General features: G+C 44.7%; 1 protein-coding gene across 2 annotated transcripts in view; it reads left to right on the top strand.

Annotated features, from left to right (window-relative positions):
* Positions 1-19,466, top strand: part of PRKCB (protein kinase C beta) — a 311,595-nt gene that overhangs the window by 131,305 nt on the left and 160,824 nt on the right. The window lies entirely within an intron of this gene.

Raw genomic sequence — 19,466 nt, forward strand, 5'->3', positions numbered from 1 at the left:
GTAAGTAACGGGCCCTGGTCACCTCTCTCTGTCCACAGTCAATGCATCCTTTTGGGTAACTGTGAGTACACTGAGACAAAAAAGTCAGGATGTCATGGTCCTATAGCCTCTGAGATGATTTTCATTTTAATGGGAAAGAACAAAACAAAAAACATTTTGAGAGGGGTGTGTGACTTCAAGAAACCAGCTAGTTTCCCTACTGTGATTCTGCAAAATGTCTTCATGTTTATGGCTGAGGCATGAGAGTGGTGGGCAGGGGCTAAATTTTTATGGCTACTATAAAAAGGTAGTTAGGATGGTACCTTATAGTGTACTTTTTAGCTCTTTGGTAGGGAATTTTTTGTACTAGGGCCCAAGAATTAGGAAGAAGTGAGCTTATCCTGCTACTGTGTACCCCAAAGTATGATTACTGCTGGTGGGACAAGGGATGCTTCTGGGTAAACCTGGCAATTTTTGTTTTGATCATTATGGATTTATTTTAATATGGATTGGAAAATGTGTCTAGTAGTGGTTTTGCATTTATGGTGGGGATATAAAATTTCCTATCTAGGTAAAGGTAGTTAGGTTAAACAAAAGATAAATTGACTCAAGGAAAATATTAAGTGAATGACAGTGTGAGTGCTCTAAGGATATGGCAAAGTCTTGGTGCAAGTTTACCAGGAGTTTGGGGTACCATGTGGATTGCCTACCCAACAGCCATTCCTAGCCCCCACTCTTTTTCTGGCAGAGGCCACCTCTCATGCTAAAAGCTGAAGATGCCTGATACTTGCTTTCCCAGGCTCCCTCGTAGCTAGTGAGTGAGCACGTGACCCAATTCTGCTCGGTGGGAACTGCGGGGAAGTCTGGGCAGGGCTTCTAGGAAGACTTTCCTTTCTGATAAGGGAAGACACTCCTTACTTTGTTCTGTTGGACATTTTTGTGGGAGGATATAATGCACGGAGTTGTGGCAACCCTTTGAGTCAATGAGGGAGACATGGCTGACATCCTGAGCATGGCAGGGTGGAAGAGTTGAAGGGACGTGGGTCATCGATGCCATTGGTGAGCTGCTGAGCCAACGCTGAGTCCTCTTATGCCCAGACTCTGTATGTGAGATAAGAAGCACCTCTTATTGGTAAAGTCTCACTGTTTGCGTTATTCTTTTCCATGCAACTGAAACTGTCCTGGACCTTCCACCATGCACACTCTTCCATTGGCCCAGTCATGAACTGCGTTCAGCGTACCCTCTGTGCAGCTGTCACCCCTGGTTCTCTTATTTTGTTCCTGCTTTGGTTCACCTTCCTGGAATTTTCCCCATTGGCTTTGTCTGCCACTGGTCCTGTCCTGGTCCCTTAGACTTGACAGCTGACCTGAGGTTGCTTGAAGTGGGTGGTGATAACTACCTTCTGTTATTGCATATGTTCTTGCTGCCCTTCTATAAGTGGTCATCTGCCATTTTGCTGCAAATCAGGGGCATACCACGCACACTCTAGAGCTAATACTGAAGTTGCTTTGCTTGGAGACTGTGGCACTTGGGTTTAACAACTCTAGGCAACAGAGAACAACCAAAGCCCTCACAGGCTTGTGTCAGAGACAAAGATGGGACCATTCTTCATGTTGTCTCAGATCACACTCCCTGACCCTTTTAGTGCAATTCTATCTCTTGTCCCCAGGAAAGCAGGCAGGGAAGACTGGGGGGACAGCATGGCTCCATTATGCAGCTCTGAATGTTCATGCAGACCAAGGCTTGGTGCTCAAAGAGCAGCCAAGAGGATGGTGTTTCCCATATCCTGTCTTTATTCCTTGACTTTTTATGTTGCCTAAGATAGAAAGAGCTCAAACTGTTTTATGTGAAAAGGGAAATTTTGGTCCCTGAAACTGAAAAGCTCCAAGGGTAGACTGGCTTCAGACACAGTGAATCAAGGGGCCGAAATGAGGTCTTCAGGAATCTCTTTCTCCATGTCTTGGCCCAGCCTTCCTCTGTCCTGGTTTCTGTTTCAGGAAGATTTTTCTCCTAACGAGAGCATGGTGGCTGTGGTACCTTCAGTCGTAATGTCTTATCAGTGCTGCAGTTCCAATGACAAGAGCTAAAGTCTCATTGGACCCTGGGTCATATGTAACCAGAGGATGGTTATGCTGATTGGCAGGCCTGGTTATGTGCTTACTCCTGGCGAGGAGGGCCGGTGTGCCTACCCCGTGATTTGAGATTGGGGGAGAGGTGGTCCCTCAGAGGAAAACTAGAGAAGCAGTACTGCGTACTGGTTAAAATCATAGGCTATGGATGGAGCGTAGACATGTGTAACCTTGGGCAAAGTACTTAAATCCCTTGTGCTCAGCTGAAAATGAATAAAACCCTACCTTATAACTTTGCTAAGAGTACCTAGTGTATACATATAAGACAGTGTCTGGTACGTATGTGAAGATGGTAATGACAGTGCTAATGAATTACAGTGAATACATGCTGGGCAGACAGCAAGGACAGATGTCTACCAAATACGTCTGAAGAATGAATGGGTCCTCTGCCTGCCACCTGGCAGTTGTCCTTCCTAGGAGTGTGTAGGCGCCGTAAGTTGTAGGAGACCCTGATCTTTGTGAATGGAGCCATGCAGCCGTTCATTGCCTTGGGCATGGGGAGAGTGGGCAGTACTGCCTGCAGCCAGCATGCGTAGGATTTGGCAGCCTACCTGAAATGATTCTATCTCGGGACACAGTTCCAAGAAGGCCGGTTGGCACTGAGGATGATGAATTGGTCCAGACTCTTGAACTGGCTTGACTTGGTTCATTGACCTCTTTCTGTCCATGGTTGGAGACATGATTAAAGATCTGGCCACACTTCCTTGCCAACCTGGCCAGGCTCTCTGAGGCTCACGCAGGTATGGAGGAGTGCCTTCTTCCTTTGTGACCTTGGAGGAGCTGGCATGCAGCAAGCTCATGGAGTGGAAAAGCACAGTCTCCATCCTTGAAAAAGGAATGTGCTAGGTTTTGTCCTCTATGTTCTGCTATTCCAAATCCAGTCTGAGTCAGGGAATATTCTGGATATTAGTAGATCTTTGTGTGGTTGGCATCCTTCTAGGTCTCCATCATGGCATATTAGGCTACTTGAGGGAATTTTATGAATCAGGCTTTGTCCCAGTGAACCCAGCTACTGACCCAACCATTCAGTGCCCATGGGAACAGACAATACATATGGGCACCCACCACTGGGGTCCTCAAAACACAGCAGAGTTCCTGGGTGGTACTTCTGGTCATCTATAGGCATCCTCCTGGTTCTTGGTCTCATCTGCTTGGAAACGCTCAGTCCTGCTGTCTCTTGGACCTCTCAGGGAGACCAAGTCTCTGGTATTGCCGTCAGGATTACCTATGGACATTACAGTTACCCAGCACTTAGAATGCTGACGACATACACAGTGTCCTGAGAGATCTTCTCAGAACAAGAAAGAGAAGACTTGTCTCTGAGGGCTGGGACTAGGATGAGTCAAGTGAGGTACTTGTCTTGGGCACAAAAATTAAGGGATTCTCGCTTGTGTCTCTGGATGTCTGGTGGCTGGATGATCTAGGATGGCCCCATTCACATGACTGACAGTGAGCCGGTTGGTGGCCTGGGTGCCTTGGTTCTCCTCCACATGGCCTCTCATCCTCCAGCTGGCCAGCTCTGCCTTGTTCACATGAGGTTTCAGGGTTCCCAGAGTCCCAGTGCATCAGTGCTTTTTCAGCCTGTGCATCATGTTTGATAATGTACCACTGGATCAGGTAGTCTCATGGTCAAGCCCAAATTCAAGTGGTAAAGAAATAGACTTCACTCTTCATTGAGGGGAAAGAATCTCTGGTCAAACTACTGCAGGTCCTGTTGACCCAGGGGACCACTGTGGAACAGAATCCCTGGAGGCCATCACACTGGACTTCATAAAAGACCTGTGGGTCTCACTGTAGTTCAGAGAGTCACAGATGGCCTCAGTAGGAGAACAGACCTCATTTATTGTCTGCCCCAGGTCCCTGGCTGACTTAGTGCCCTCCAGCTACAAATGGGACGTTGGGCAATTTAAGGATCATGCCCAGAGACAATGGTGGTTAAGAGTGTGGATTCTGAAGTCAGTCATACCTGAGTTCAGGTCCTGACTCTGCCAGTTACTCATGAGGTGACCTTGGGTGTGTCATTTTCCTTCTCTGTGGCTCAGTTTCCTTATCCATAAACTGGGATATTAGTACCAACCACATAGATTTGTTGTAATAAGTTTTAAGAAATCCTTAAAATGAAAAAGAGTTAACTACAACCACAACAAAGGGATTAACAACAAATGGATTAAAGAGTCATTGCATGAAAGTGTTAAGCACAAGTGTCCTTGTAAGCCCCTGGTGCAGGTAGCTGAGGGCATTTCATTGCTCTGCTTACCTCCCTAATCAGGGATATACTGACAATTCTGTCCATGCCTCCACCCAGATCATGCCCTTAGGACGTAGTGACTGTTTCCATTTCCATTACTTTACACAAAACCTCAAATTCTATGGCGCAATGCTGAGAAAAGAACCTAGACTTTGGAGCCAGAAAACCTTGATGTCAAAATCCAGTGCTGACGTTTATGGCTCCATTGATCTTGGTAAAATAATTTCAGTTCTGTGACCCTTAGTTTATATCTTTAAAATGGGGAAAATAATACGTACGTCATAGTTTTTTTTTGGTGAGCATTCAATGAGAGTCTGCTTGAACCACGTCCAGAATAGTGTCTGGCACAGAGAAGGCACTCAGTAAATGGTTTCTAAATTATTATTAATCCCTGGAGGAGTCTCTCCTAACCAAGAAGGGGGATGCAGGACCTGCCAAGGAATAATAGGTAATAGTAATAGCTAACTTTGTTGAGCAGAGGCTCTGTGCCAGGCAGTACAAAAGTGCAAAAGGACTCTTTAGCTGGTTTGTCTGAAGATAATGTCTTCAACATTTTATGGTTTTAGAAGTAATAATTTCTTATCATTCATATCAAGGTACTGAATAAAACTCACTGTTATGCCCTGTGCCCTCCTGATTCCATCACTAAATCAGTCCGTGAAAGACACGGGCAGTAACGTTGAGTGTATCCTTTTGTGTTTCTTAATCAAGTCTTATTTTATGAAGAAATATATTAAAAATGATAAATCATGTGTTAGATGTTGAAGATTTAATAAAAGGGAAATAAAAGAAAATTTTAAAAGAATGTTATATTTATACATTAAAAAGAATATGCATATAAATGCTAATGGGCTTGAAAATCTGGTTGCAATGGATGATTTTCTAGGAAATTTTAAACTGGCAATTTTGTCTCAAGAAGAAATTGAAAACCATAACGGGAGAATAATCAAGAGAGAAATGAGAACATTGCCCAAGAAGCTTTTCTTCTCCCAGAGCTCCAGAATAATAGGCTTCATGGGTAAATTATTTTAAACTTTAGAAGAATGAAGGGTTTCTCTTCATTTTATTTTATTTTATTTTGATTTTCATAACAATGAGCCTTAAAATATCTTTGTTTCTTTTTTTTTTGACATGCTTTACTTTTTTTACTGCAGTATATTTGATGTACAATATTATGTAAGTTACAGGTATACAATATAGTGCTTCACAATTTTAAAGGTTATGCTCCGTTTATAGTTATTATAAAATATTGACTATATTCCCCTTGTTGTACAATATATCCTTGTGGCTTATTTTCTACCTAATCTGTTCATTTTAAACTGTATCAAATTACAGAGAAAAAGTAAACCTTCACAATTTTAAAAAATTGAAAATGAGGTAAATCCAACTCAAATCAGCACTAGGAAAAGAGATCGGCTCATGGAAAGGACATTGAGAAGGAGTAAGAGCTTCAGGGACAAGGGCCTCAGACACTGGGACTGAGGATCCAGTACTTGCAAGATGCTTTCTCATTATCAGCTGTATCAGTTAGCTTTGCTGTGTAACAAACCATTCCAAAGTTTAGTGGCTTCAAACAATAATCATTTATTATTTCTCATGACTCTTTGGGCTGCTTTGGTCATTCTTCTGATCTGGGTCTATTCAGCTGATCACTGCTGAGCTCTCTCATGTGTTTGGTCAGCTAGTGACTTGGCTGGTGCAGGATCACCTTGGATAGCCTCAGGAACATGACTGACACTTGGCAGCCTGTCGGCTGGTACACTTCATTCCTCCTCCACGTGGTCTCTTTTCCTCCAGTAGGCAAGTTTAGGCTCTTTCACACACTGGTCTCAGGGTTCCAAGCACAGCAAGAGAGGGAAATCCCCAAAGCACAGGTGTTCTTCAAGCTTTTCTTTGTGTCACAGTGGTTATGGCCAAGACCAGACTCAGAGGTGGAGAAATAGACTACACCTCTGGATGGGAGGGCCTGCAAAGTCACACTGCAGAGCTGCGTACAGGAAGGGGAGATTTGTGGCCATTTTGTAGTCTACCACACTGGCCCTCGCCTGCTGTGCCAGCTGTCTTGTTTGTCCTTCCAGATCCTCTCTGCTTTCCCCCTGAGAGACTGATCGGTAAGGGCTGCATCCGTTGGGGTTCCCTTACCCTCTGACTCAAGAGGAGGGACTGATAGGAGATTGGAGGGTGAGCCCAGGGTATTTATCATGAGGTCTTCTTGGCTTTACTCTTTGAAGGTCGCTGCTCCTCTAAAGGCAGTCACCTCTACACAATTCTCTCCTTTTGGGTTCCAGGAGCTACTCTCTTGTCCCTTTGCTCTTAATTGCCCCCAGTTACTGCACTCTCCCTCATGGTTTCTCAACACCATGCCCACACCTTTCTAAATAGTCCTTTTATGAAACCTGCCCTAAACTCTCTTAATTTCAATATGCCATTTGTTTCCTGCTGGGACCCTGACTGATTTGTCCTTGCCTCATTTGTGCCTACTGTAGACAAGACATGTCTGTAAATATGTCTGTCAGCCTGGTTGTAGTTGACCCCAGGGAAAGATGGAAACCTTAGAGGAAGAAGTGGCCTTCTTTCTTCCTGCATTTATAATCAGTCTCAGGAAAAGGTTCTGATTGGTTGGTCCTCAGTTGTTAAGGGAATGAACTGTTTACAGTTTATCAGGCCTGGATCACGTGGCATCCCTATGGCTCAGAGAGCAATGTATGTTATAAGAAGAGGGGATGGGAAACTTTGAGGAGCTGACGAAATCAATAGCTGCCACAGTTTATTATTATAAGCTACCTTGACCACGGTAACCAGCATAACCCAATAAAGTTGGCATAAAAAACTAAACTAGGGACTTCCCTGGTGGTCCAGTGGGTGAGACTCTGTGCTCCCAATGCAAGGGGGCCCGGGTTCGATCCCTGGTCGGGGAACTAGATCCCACATGCTGCAACTAAGAGTTCGCATGCTGCAACTAAACATGCCGCAACGAAGATCCTGCGTGCCGCAACTAAGACCCAGCACAGCCAAAATAATTAATTAATTAATTAAAACAAAATGAAACTATAGTAAACTTAGAGTCTAAATTTAAAGATCCTAAATAAAATATTTAATACTATTTAGTTCTTGGCATAGTCATATTGGTTCAAATAGACTCTTTTTAGTGTGAAAGAAGCAATCTAGAGATAAAAATAACAAAGAACATTTTGGTCAATATAACAAACTATAAAAACAAAGATAAAAATTAGCCAGCAAGGAACTGTGAAATCTAGAAAGTATACATTTCAGTTACCTAACCCAATGTAAATGGATTGAAATTTTCTACTAAAAGGAAAAGACTTATCAGACTGGATAAATGTATAATTCTAGGCATTGTACAAGAGAAACTTATTAGGTTAAAAAGAAAAGAGGCAAAGATATACCCCCAAAACACACGTGCATATAAAACAGGGCCTTAATAATAATATCAAAAGAAATAGGACTCAAAGTAAAAAGCATAAACAGGAGGAAGAGGGGAAAAGGTTAGACTAATTTACACACTCACCAGTGTGTGTAAATTAGTCTAATCTTTCTCCAGAGAAGATTACCAATATGTACCAAAAGTGTTAATGACCTTTTTGGCTTAAGAATTTTTACTAAGGAATTATTTAAGAATATGTGTATATATTTAGTTAAATTGATATTCATTGTATCAGTATTTAATACTAATGAAAAATTGGAAACAACCTGAATGACTGCCAGTTAGGGTTTTTGTAAGTAAAACATATCCATGTGATGGGATGCTGTACAGTGATTAAAATGTCACAATGTCTGGGGTAACGGAAATGTCCTATGTCTTGACTGGGATGGTGCCTAGACAGGTGCACACATTTTTCAAAACTCATGAAACTGTATGCTTAAAATCTGTACATTACTGTATGTCAATTATACTTCAATAAAAAGTCACAGTGATTAAAATGTTATTGACATGGGACTATATAGTCATTATAAATGAAGAAAGCAGACAACAAAGGACATGTATGATATATCAACAAATATACAAAAAAAACACACATGTAGAAAAACACAAGACCACATTTCCTAAACACATTTTGGTGGCCACTTGTCAGTTCTGCTCAGTGTTTTATTCCAGATTGCTGCCCGCAGAACTCTGAAGATTGGGAATTTCTGTAACTGGTTTCTACAATACAGTCTTGTTTTTGGTGACACTTCACCTCCAGCATGGACTCAGCCTTCCCGCTTAATTTGGTTAAAATCAAACCTGAGCGAAGGCTTGGGTATAACTGTAAGCAATTATAGTTGCTTCTAGATGTGGTTACTCTTTTTTTTTTTTTTTTTGGCCACAAAGCATGCCGGATCTTAGTTCCCCCAACCAGAGATGGAACCCGCACCCCCTGCAGTGGAAGTGCGGAGTCTTAACCACTGGGCCGCCAGGGAAGTCCCTAGATGTGGTTACTCTTAATATATTCCATCAGCTGGGAGCCAGCTTAGTCCTCCAAATGGGAATCTTCAGGTGTTCTTGGTAAGATTCTGGCCCCTGTTGGCCAGTTCACCTTTGGCCTCAGAGGAGGGACGTCCTAGCTCTGCCAGTCCAGGCCCCACCCATTTCCTGCCTGAGCACTAGTGGCAGTAGGACATCCCTGTCAATCAGAGAAAGGGCCCACCTCCTCTTACATGGCATTGTCCGGTCTCCTTGGCTCAGAAAAAGCAACATAACAGTCAGCTGCACCCTTCTCAAAGCCTGGGTTGTTTAGTCTTTCGTAACCCCAAGCGGGGACAGCGCACAGTTCAGTTCTGACAATGCTCCAAGACTGTCTAGCTCCTTCCAGGAGCTGAAGCAACAGTTAAGGTTGAATATCCCTCTTGGCATCATGGTAAGATCTCATCATCACCTGAGGGCAAAACTCATCTATAAATCTCAAGGATAAATAATATTAGGGGCAAATCAGCCTAAACAGTACAGATACACACACACACACACACACACACACACACACACACACACACACACAATCTCTCTCATTTATCTATTACCTATCTAAATCTGGCAGTGCACCAGGACTATTATTTACTACTAAACACTGCAGTCTGTAACTTCTACATTGACAACAAAAGTGCTCAATAACCAGGTGTATGTTCCAAAGGGCAAAAGGACGCCTTACGAGGGGGCTGGACGCACTCTGAGGGTTGGCCTGGATAGCTCAAAGGCTAGGCTGTCATTAAACATTTAAAGAGCTACTGTATAGATTTTTGGTATAGCTTCAAAGGACAGAATCAGGACTGAGGACCATCTGTGCAGGCTAAGGAAGAACAGCCCAAACTGACCGCCTGATTCCTGTATACGGATATTAGCTCCCCTCCCAGTAGAGCAAAGACCAGTTGTCATGGATGCTGCAGAGGTGATATCTGTGGTAGGTGTGCTTTTCCTCCCACGTTGGTTATTCTTTTACTAATTAGTGTTGTTTGGTTGCATGCAACAGAAACCACCTTGAGTTGGCCTGTTATAAAGAAATTTATTGAAAAGGGTATAATGTACTTTAGAGAATTGCAAGAAACCTTCCCAAACAACCAGACCAGTTGTATTTGATTTTGGTTCTTGTGTTGTTTTGGCCCTAAATTCAAATTCCGGAAGGAGAGACATTATGTGGTGAAGCTTAAGTTACCTAACCAGCCCTTGGTTGGGACTTGAAAGTGTTCCCTCTTTAGGGAACTAAATACAGTGGGGGTGGGATGGCTTTTTGATGGAGAATTGAGGCACTGCTAACCCCAAAAGGAGGCAGAGATGTTTGCAGATCAAAACAGCACATGTCCACTACCATTTCTAAATGCTACTTTGCAGAACACAGACAGGTTGAATGCTTAAGGATTATTTGGATAGCCTGTTAAGAACAGACCTCACCTGAAGAGCTACAGACAAGGGTCTGGGGGTCTGTATTTCGATGTCCTTTGGGTAATTCTGCGGGGGAGCCAAGTTTGGAAACCAACAAAAGGTCCTATAGTAGGGTGGTTTCGAAACCAGAATGGTGGGGTTTGAATTCCAGGTTTGCCACTAACTAGCTGAATAATCTTGGGCGAGTTACCCCACCTCTCTGCCTCAGTTTCCTTTTCTGTAAGAAGAGGATAAAATAGCACCCTCCTAACAGGGTTCAGGTGAGGATTAAATGAGTTAGTCCATGTTAAGGGCTTCTTGCTGTGCCTGGCACATAGTAAGTGCTAATTAATATTGTTACCACCAATAGTCCTTCCGAATCTTAGAGGGTGAGTTTCAAAAGTCGAGCCTGATTTTTGGCATGGCATGCTTCCATCTTGCTTGTCACAAAATGGAAATACAAAGGCACCTCCCATGGGCTGGTCCGGGCAAAAGTCTAATAAAAATGATAGTAATGTGGCAAAATGCAATTCTTTGACTGTGAAATGAACTCCACCGGATTCTTCTTCTCCCATTTGCCATGTGCCACTGATGGCATCCACAGTGCAGAATGCACATGTAAAGGTCAGAACGAATTGCTTCTCAACAGCCCTCTGTCCCTCACTGTCACAAAGACACAGAGCTTCATGCTGTGGAGGAAGAAGCAAATCCATGGTGTGCAGCATCTGGGGAATGGAAACCAACTGTTTCTCCCGTGCACAAAGAGGACAGGTGGTGGGACTAAATGAGGTGGGGGTGTCCTGTCTTATGAATTATTTTGGCTTCTCCTGGTTGTGGGGTGGGACCAGCCTCAGAGCCTGATTAAGGGAATTTCCGAGAAGACCTCAGCCTGTGGAGGCTGCAGACTTGGGGGAAATAGAGAAATCAAAGGCAGATGACCCTGGAGAGAGGCAGCCTGGAGGGATGTGAAAGGAGCTGGTCCTGGAGTCAGAAGGCCCGTCCTCCCCCAACTTCAGTGGTCTGGGATTCTAGGATGTCCAAGTATTTTACTTAAATAATAATATCTAAGAACCAGCATTCAAAGATATGATTCTGTTTTAAGCACTTTACATGTAATATCTCTTTATTCTTCGTTACACTCTATGAGGTGATTACCGTTGTTATCAATCTCATTTTACAGATAAGGAAACTGAGCTCTCAGAGACTGAGGGACCTGCCCAGGGTTCCATGACCAGTGAGTGGCTGAGCCAGGATTCGCCAGGCACTCTGGCCCGGGTCTGTGCGCTTATCCAGCGCCCCAAACTGCTTTGTTACTTCAACCCTGTTCACCTGGAAAATCTAACTGAAGCAGACAACCCTCTTCTCTGAGAACTGCCTTCCCAGATCTGCGCCCCCAGAGGCTGTCTGAACCCATGGCCTTGGTTCTGCTGGGTCCAGATACATGTGGACATCTGCCCCAAACTGGACCAATCAGACTCCCTCTTCTAAGAATTTCGAATTCGGGTTCAAAGGTGCTGCCTTTAGTCTGGGCTGGTCATACAGTTTTTGAAAACTGTTTATTATACATGAAAAGTGTCCATCTTGATGAATTCTCACACAGCAAACATTTCCCTGTAACCAGAACCCCAGAAGCCCTTCTGTGCTCCCTTGTAATCCCTACACCTCCAAACCCTTTCATCAAGGTAACAACTACCCAGGCCAACAGCCATTTGCTTGCTTTCTTTATTTTATTGAACTATTTTATCTTATTTTGGAAAGAACACTTAACATGAGATCTACCCTCTTAATACACTTTTAAGTGTATGATACAGTATTGTTGATTGTAGATGCAGTGTTGTACAGATCTCTAGAGCTCACTCATCCTTTTTTTTTTTTTTAATGTTTCTTTTGGCTGCACTGCATGGCATGCAGGATCTTAGTTCCCGATCAGGGATTGAACCTGCGCCCCATGCAGTGGAAGTGCGGAGTCTTAAGCACTGGACCACCAGGGAAGTCCCTAGAGCTTACTCATCTTGAAACTGAACTTTATGCCCATTGATTAGTAACTCCCCGTTCCCCTCCCCTCACCCCAGCTTTTAGCATCCATCATTCCACTCTTTGATTCTATGATATGACTATTTTAGATACCTCATATGATTGGAATTATGCAATATTTGTCTTTCTGTGTCTGGCTTATTTCATCCCATGTTGCAGAATTTCTTTCTTTATTAAGCCTGAATAATAGTTCATTGTATGTATATACCACGTTTTCTTTATCCATTCCTCTCTTGGTGGACGTTTAGGTTGTTTCCTCACCATTGTGAATAATGCTGCAGTGAACATAGGAGTGCTAAAGTCTCTCAAAGACCCTAATTTCAATTATTTTGGATAAATACCCAGAAGCGGAATTGCTGGATCATATAGTAGTTCTATTTTTTACTTTTTGAGGAACCTCCAAATGGTCTAAGGACTTGGGTAGACATTTATCCGAAGACATACAAGTGGGCAACATGTGTATGAAAAAATGCTCAGTAATCATCAGAAAATGCAAATCAAACCCACAGTGAGACCTCACACCTGGCAGGCTGGCTATTATCAAAACAAACTCCAGTGACAACAAATGTTGTCAACAGATGTTGGTGAGGATGTAGAGAAGGCCTTGCTCACCCTTGGCGGGAATGCAAAATAGTGCAGCCACTATAGAAAAGAGAGTGCCTGCTTTGAACGCTATGCAAATGGAATTGTACAGGAGACCCTCCCTAGTGTCTGGCTGCTTTCCTCAATGTTTTGTTTGTGGCCACCTGACTTTGAAAGGATGCGTGGTATTCCATTTATCAGGAGGTCTGGCTTCAAAGCCAGCCAGGACCAGGCAGTAAATGAGTGCTAACAGGGAGCGTCTATCTGGGGTGTGTGCACGCTGTCCGAAAGGGGCAGCCATTACTCAGCTTTCTATTTAAAAAAATCTCCTGTTCTTTAAAGGACCAAGATCCAGATTTTCCAGTTTTTCAGGAGATGCCTGAATCCCCCAAATGTGGATGCTGACAAATAATTCGAGAATTACATGTGTGGTATATTTAAAAAATATTTTTGCACTGGATTCATTCTGTGTACCACCAGTTTATAACCTCTGTAGGTGGGAACTGTCAGTGGAAGGTCGTGTCTCCGCCCCGTGCTCCCACCCCCTCCCTGCCGCCCCGACCAATGAAGGGAGAGGGAAAATACAGATTTAGTCAAGTCAGCCTTCTTTGGGGAGTGTGGAGGGAGCAACAGTCCAAGGCAGGGAGCTTCAAAAGTATGCAGAGGGCCCTTTTCCCTGGCCATGTGGTTGAGCTGTAAATTGACAGGGGCAGAGCCCTGATTAGGAAGCAGTTGCAGCAGCGCCCCCTGCTGTCCTTGCACTCTCTGTGTCTAGTGGGACCTGCAGGGGGTCCGGTAGTTACTTGCTTCACCTGCAATCTTCAAGGGGGTCATTCATCATTCCACATGTTTTTCAAGTGCCTGCTGCTGCCAGGGACAGCAAGGTGAGGATTCAACTTGATTTTCTATGTTTGCTCAGTTGCCCCCCACCCCCCATCAGACCTTGCCATTCTTCATTCTTTTAAATAAGGAGAACCAGGCCAGGCTGCCCTTCTCTCAATTCAAGTCTCACCTTTGCTATATATTGAAAAACATTTCAAGAGGTTTTGTCATTTACTTGGCACCTTTCCCTGATTTCTGGGCTGAAATAGATTCTCCTATTTTTAAACAACCCCTGGTACTTTCAGTGGTAGTTTGGAGGTGAGGGCAGAGTGAAATGTTCAGGCTCAGGTGCCTGGTCTTGCTTGTTGATTAAAAGTATGGACTCTGGAGCTGGCCTGCCTGGGTTCAAATCTTGGCTCTGCTACTTACTGGCTGCGTGACTTTGGGTAAGTCACTTAACCTCTCTGTGCCCCAGTTTCTTCATTTTCAAGATGAGGATGGTACTCTACCTACTTTCTAGGGGTGTTGTATGAGATAAGCTAGTTTATGCAAAGAGCTTAAAACAGTGTCTTGCATGTTATGTGTTTGCTTGACTCAGAATCTTGGACCTGTTATTCCTTCAATCTTAGCCTTTAGGTTTAGGTTCTGGCTCTGCTCCTTAATTCTGCATCTCAGCCCTTCCTCAAGCAACTGTCTGTCTTTGATCCTCTTTACCCCTTAACTGTGAATCTCCAAAATTCTACTGAGCACGGGTCAATTCTTGGGACCTCTTCTGTGTTCCCAGACTTTCCCCACCCTAATATTCTCTCCATTGCCAACTCCTGTTGTACCTCCTAAATAATTATAGCTAACATTTACAGGTGTACCTTGGAGATATTGTGGGCTAGGTTCCAGACCACTGCAATAATGCGAATATCACACGGATTTTTTTTTTTTAAGATTTATTATTTATTTATTTATTTATTTATGGCTGTGTTGGGTCTTAGTTGTGGCATGCAGGATCTTCGTTGAGGCATGCGGGCTCTTTGTTGTGGCACGCGGGCGTCTCTCTAGTTGTGGCATGCGGGTTTTCTCTTCTCTAGTTGTGGTGCGTAGTCTCCAGGGCGCGTGGGCTCTGTAGTTTGCGGCACACGGCCTCTCTCGTCAAGGCGCGCAAGCTCAGTAGTTGTGGCGCATGGGCTTAGTTGCCTCGCGGCACGTGGGATCTTAGTTCCCTGACCAGGGATCGAACCTGCGTCCCCTGCACTGGAAGGTGGATTCTTTACCAATGGACCACCAGGGAAGTCCGCACATGGATTTTTTGATTTCCCATTGAATATAGAAATTATGTTCACACTATACTGTATTCTATTAAGTACGCAGTAGCATTATGTCTAAAAAACAATGTACATATCTTAATTTTAGAGTATGTTATTGCTAAAAGATGCTAGTTATCATGTGAGCTTTCAGTGAGTCATAATCTTTTTGCTGGTGGAGGGTTTGAAATATCTCAAGAATTACCAAAATGTGACATAAAGACAGGAAGTGAGCAAATGCTGTTGGAAAAATGGCACCGATAGAGTTGGTCGACACAGGGTTGCCACAGACCTTCGATTTGTAAGAAACTCAATACTTTTTCGGTGTAATAAAGCGAAGCGCAATAAAACGGTTTGTGCCTGCACTAGCACCTATCATATGTCAGGTTCTTTTCTAAGTGATTTACATACACTAACTCATTGAGTCCTCACCCCATGAGAAAGATACTATTTGTATGCCCATTTTATAGAGGAGGAACCTGAGGCAGAGAAGTCATCTGACTTGCCAGGTCACATGACGAATAAGCAGATCTGAACATGGATTTGAACTTGGTCTGGCTCTAGAGTCTGCTCTTCAGAATGATACACATGACCCAGTTCTCTCCATCCCCACAGACAGGACCTTAGTCCAGGCTCCACCCACCCTCCGTGGACCAGTAAGTAGTCTCTTGTCCTGATTCCCTGCTTCCTCTCTGTCTCATCAGCCTGTCATTTCTGTATTGCTGTGGAGCCATCTTTCCAAAAACCAGATGTGATCTTGTCATCATCCTTGCTGACAACACGTCAGTGGCTTCCCGTTGTTTCTGAGGCAAAGTTGATTCTCTGATGTGGCTTATTAACAGGGTCCTCATACATCCTCCTCTGTCAAGCTTACCCATAAACACACCTGCTTATTCTGTTGTATTGGAATCTCAAAGGATTTGTGGCCCCTGCCATTCCCGCCATTCTCACAGGAGTCCCCTTTGGAAGACAAATGATATGGCCGCTCTACTCATAGGCCCTGCATGCTGTGGCCCCGGCCGTCCCTCCAGCCTCTTCCTGACCCCTCACTCCTCACCCCTGAGCTTCCTTCCTTCAGTCTCTTGTCCTCCCTAACAGCTCTCCCACCACTGGTGGTGGGTGCTCCCACCACCAGCATTTGCCTTGCTCTTACCTCTACCAGCTACTTCTTGTCTCTTCTTGCCCTTGCACTCAGTGAGTCTCAGGCCTGGTTGCATGTTTGAATCTGCAGAGCTTTATAACCGAATACTGGTGCCTGGGCCCACTGAAGACAAATGAAGTCAGAATCTCTGTTGATTCAAAGCCTCCCAGTTGATTTTAATGTGTGTTAAGGTTAAAAACCCTGGTTGACTTGTACTCATCCTCTAGGCCACAGCTCACCTCCTCAGAGAAGCCCTCCCTGACCTCCCTGACCAGGTCCGTTCCTCCTATTTTGCACTCTTATAGCCCCACATACCTCTCCTTGCTGTCACACATCATAGGGTCACTTAACATTTATTTATGGGATGACAGAGAGCCTAGAATCTGGGTCCAAGTCACCAGCTGTGTGACCTTGAACAAGTTACTTAACTTCTCTGTGCCTCAGTGTTCTCCCTTGTAAAATGGGGATAATAAACCTATTGTACAAGGTCAGCGAGGGTCAAATGAGGTAATTATATGTAAAGCTCTTAGAAGACTGCCTGGCATATGTTAGCTGTTACAGTAAGTCCCCTACATATGAACCTTCAAGTTGTGAACTGTCAAAGATTCGAATGTGCGTTCGCGTGTCCAGTCACTAAGTTAGTTCACGTGTCTGGCATACATTATCACGTGCGTGCATCCTCTCCAAGTGGTTGTGCTTTTGTGTACTTTACAGTACTGTATAGAGTACAGTAGTACAGTATCTTTATTTCAAGCCCAGGATGTCCGGAAGCAAGCGTAAAAGCAGCAGTGGTGTAGCTGGTACTGCTAAGAAGCGCCAAGTGCCGAGAAAGGACGAAGAGAGACAAGAGGAAGAAGAAGTAACTGAAGAACCGAAGAGATACACGATGCAGGAAATGGCAAGGGGGTTTTCTTTATCTGAAGAGGCACTGTTAGTTTTTGAGGCACAGGACCTGGATGTAGAACGGTACACGAAGGTTGCAGCAGCCGTTCAGCATGCAATCCAGTGCTACTATGTCATCTATGATGAGAAAAAAAGAGCTACTACCCAGACATCACTGGATTGTTTTTTTAAGAGGGTATATCTAGAATTGAATCCAGCAAGGGACCAGAACCCGTGCCATCAGCGTCAGGCGTGAGTGAAATTGCAGCTTGCCCTCTGTCTCCTATTGCTGAGGATCCTTCAACTCTACCATCTCCCACCTCCTCTCCCTCCTCCAGTCAGTAACTCTTCTTGCCTGTTCACTCGATGCCAGCCCCTGTATGCCAGCTGTTGTACTGTACTACTGTACTTTTCAAGGTACTGTATGGTAAGATTTAAAATGTTTTCTTTATTTTTTGTTTGTTTTTTATGTATTATTTGTGTGACAAGTATTATAAACCTATTACAGTACAGTACTATACAGCCGACTGTGTTAGTTGGGTACCTAGGCTAACTTTGTTGGACTTACGAACAAATTGCACTTAACGAACGCGCTCTCGGAATGGAACTTGTTCATATGTTGGGGACTTAACTGTACTATAATAATAATAATAATAATAATAGTAATAGTAATAATTATCATCCCCCATTGGAATCTAGAAATCCCTGAAGGTGGGGACAGTGTCTGCTGTTGGCTCACTCCCCACCTAGGACAGTGCATGGCAAGTGACTGCTGAGCTGAGTGGTGTCCCAGTGATGTTCTTGGTGACAGGGTGACAGGTCGGCATGCACAGGGCTCGTCTTCCTCAGTTAGGTTCCTTGTCTCTATGGACCTAATGGTTTAGGACCCTTGTTTCTAGTGCCCAGAGTTAGGACCATTAGGATCAGAACCTCTGTGGGCTTGTGGTGTCCCAGGTGCCGATGGTGGCCTGACAGGCGTTCGCTTCAGCAGTGTTCTGCGTGTCCTTCTGCATAAGGTCTCTTTCTGCTTTTCTGAAATGCAAGCTTGGGCGTGCCGAGGGCTTCTGTGGCAGAGGGAGCAGTCAGGAAGCCGAGCGCGGTGCCCTGAGCCCAGGAATCAAGCTGACAGCATCTTTGCGAGCTGAATAGCCCCGTGTCCTGGTCCTGCATTTGGGCGACCTGCACTCACTGGGGGGGAGGGGGTGCCCCTCCTTCTGTGGGCTGATGGCACTGTGGGGGGAGGAGGGGCAGCGAGGGGAGAGGATGGGTATGTGTGTTTTGTGGCTGATGGAGGGTTTACTTATAAAGCAACGGTGTGATCCGTGGCAGTGTGTCTGTTCCCTGAGAGGCTGCTGTACACTGAGCAGTGAATTCACAGGAAGAGGCGGGCCAGAGCTGTGTGAACGGCCTGGATGGCAGAGGGTGTCAGCGCTTGAAAGGCCCCTGGGGAGTACCCAGCTTAACCCCCTTGTTTTCTGAAGGGGGAACTGAGACCGGAGCATGGAAGTGACTTGGCCAAGATCATAGATGTAGTTTTTATTTTGAGCTAACATCCATCAGGTGCGTACTACCTGCCAGTCCCTGTGCTAAGCACAATATAATCATGATTTCATGAACCCTCACAAATCTAGAAAGCAGAAACGTTTATTTATTTATTGTCATTCCACACGCACAGTGTTTACTAAGTGCCAGGCACCGTGCTGAGCTCTTTACAAATATTAACTCATTAAAATCTCATAATCCTATGAGATTTTTGTGTCAGGCAGCTGTTAAAGTTTTAAGTAATTCACTCCCCATAACAATCCCAGGAAACAACTATCATTATTGTCCCTGATGAACAGATGAGGAAACTGAAGTGTGTAGGGTATGGCCAAGGGACACAGCTAGTAAGTGGTGGAGCTGGCTTTAATCCAGGCAACCTGACACGGAGCCTCACCTCTTGTCTTATTTTATTTTTTATTTTTTTGGCTGCGCCGCACAGCGTGCAGGATCTCAGTTCCCTGACCAGGGATCGAACCCATGCCCCCTGCAGTGGAAGCCTGGAGTCTTAACCACTGGACCCCCAGGGACATCCCTGGAGCCTCACCTTTTAAATACCCCACTAAACCTCCTCTTCATGGTGAACTGCACCCTGTACCAGGCGGAGGGTCACCCGACCAGGTCTAGGCCTCACCTGCTGGAAAGGGTGTCGCTTCTCGTCCCCTGCCAACTCAGACACCAAACTGGAGCTGAATCTGCATGTCCAATGCCTGATGCCTTGAAGCCACTTAGAGTTGGGGCTAGCTTGTCCACACACACAGCCTTCCAGAAGAAGGAAGACAGCTTCTGTTTGCTGGGAGAATGAGGGTTCCCACTTTTACCTGAGGCTGGGTCTACACTTCTCCCTGAGGCTCCATGAATGGACACAGTTGCTGTTTCCTATGGTCTCCCTCCGTTGTACTAGTTGGTGGGTTATACTAGTTGGAGTTGGGATCTGGCAGGAGTTACAAACTCAGATGC

This window comes from Eschrichtius robustus, chromosome 16 (assembly GCF_028021215.1).
Source record: "Eschrichtius robustus isolate mEscRob2 chromosome 16, mEscRob2.pri, whole genome shotgun sequence".
In the NCBI taxonomy this organism is placed as follows: domain Eukaryota; kingdom Metazoa; phylum Chordata; class Mammalia; order Artiodactyla; family Eschrichtiidae; genus Eschrichtius; species Eschrichtius robustus.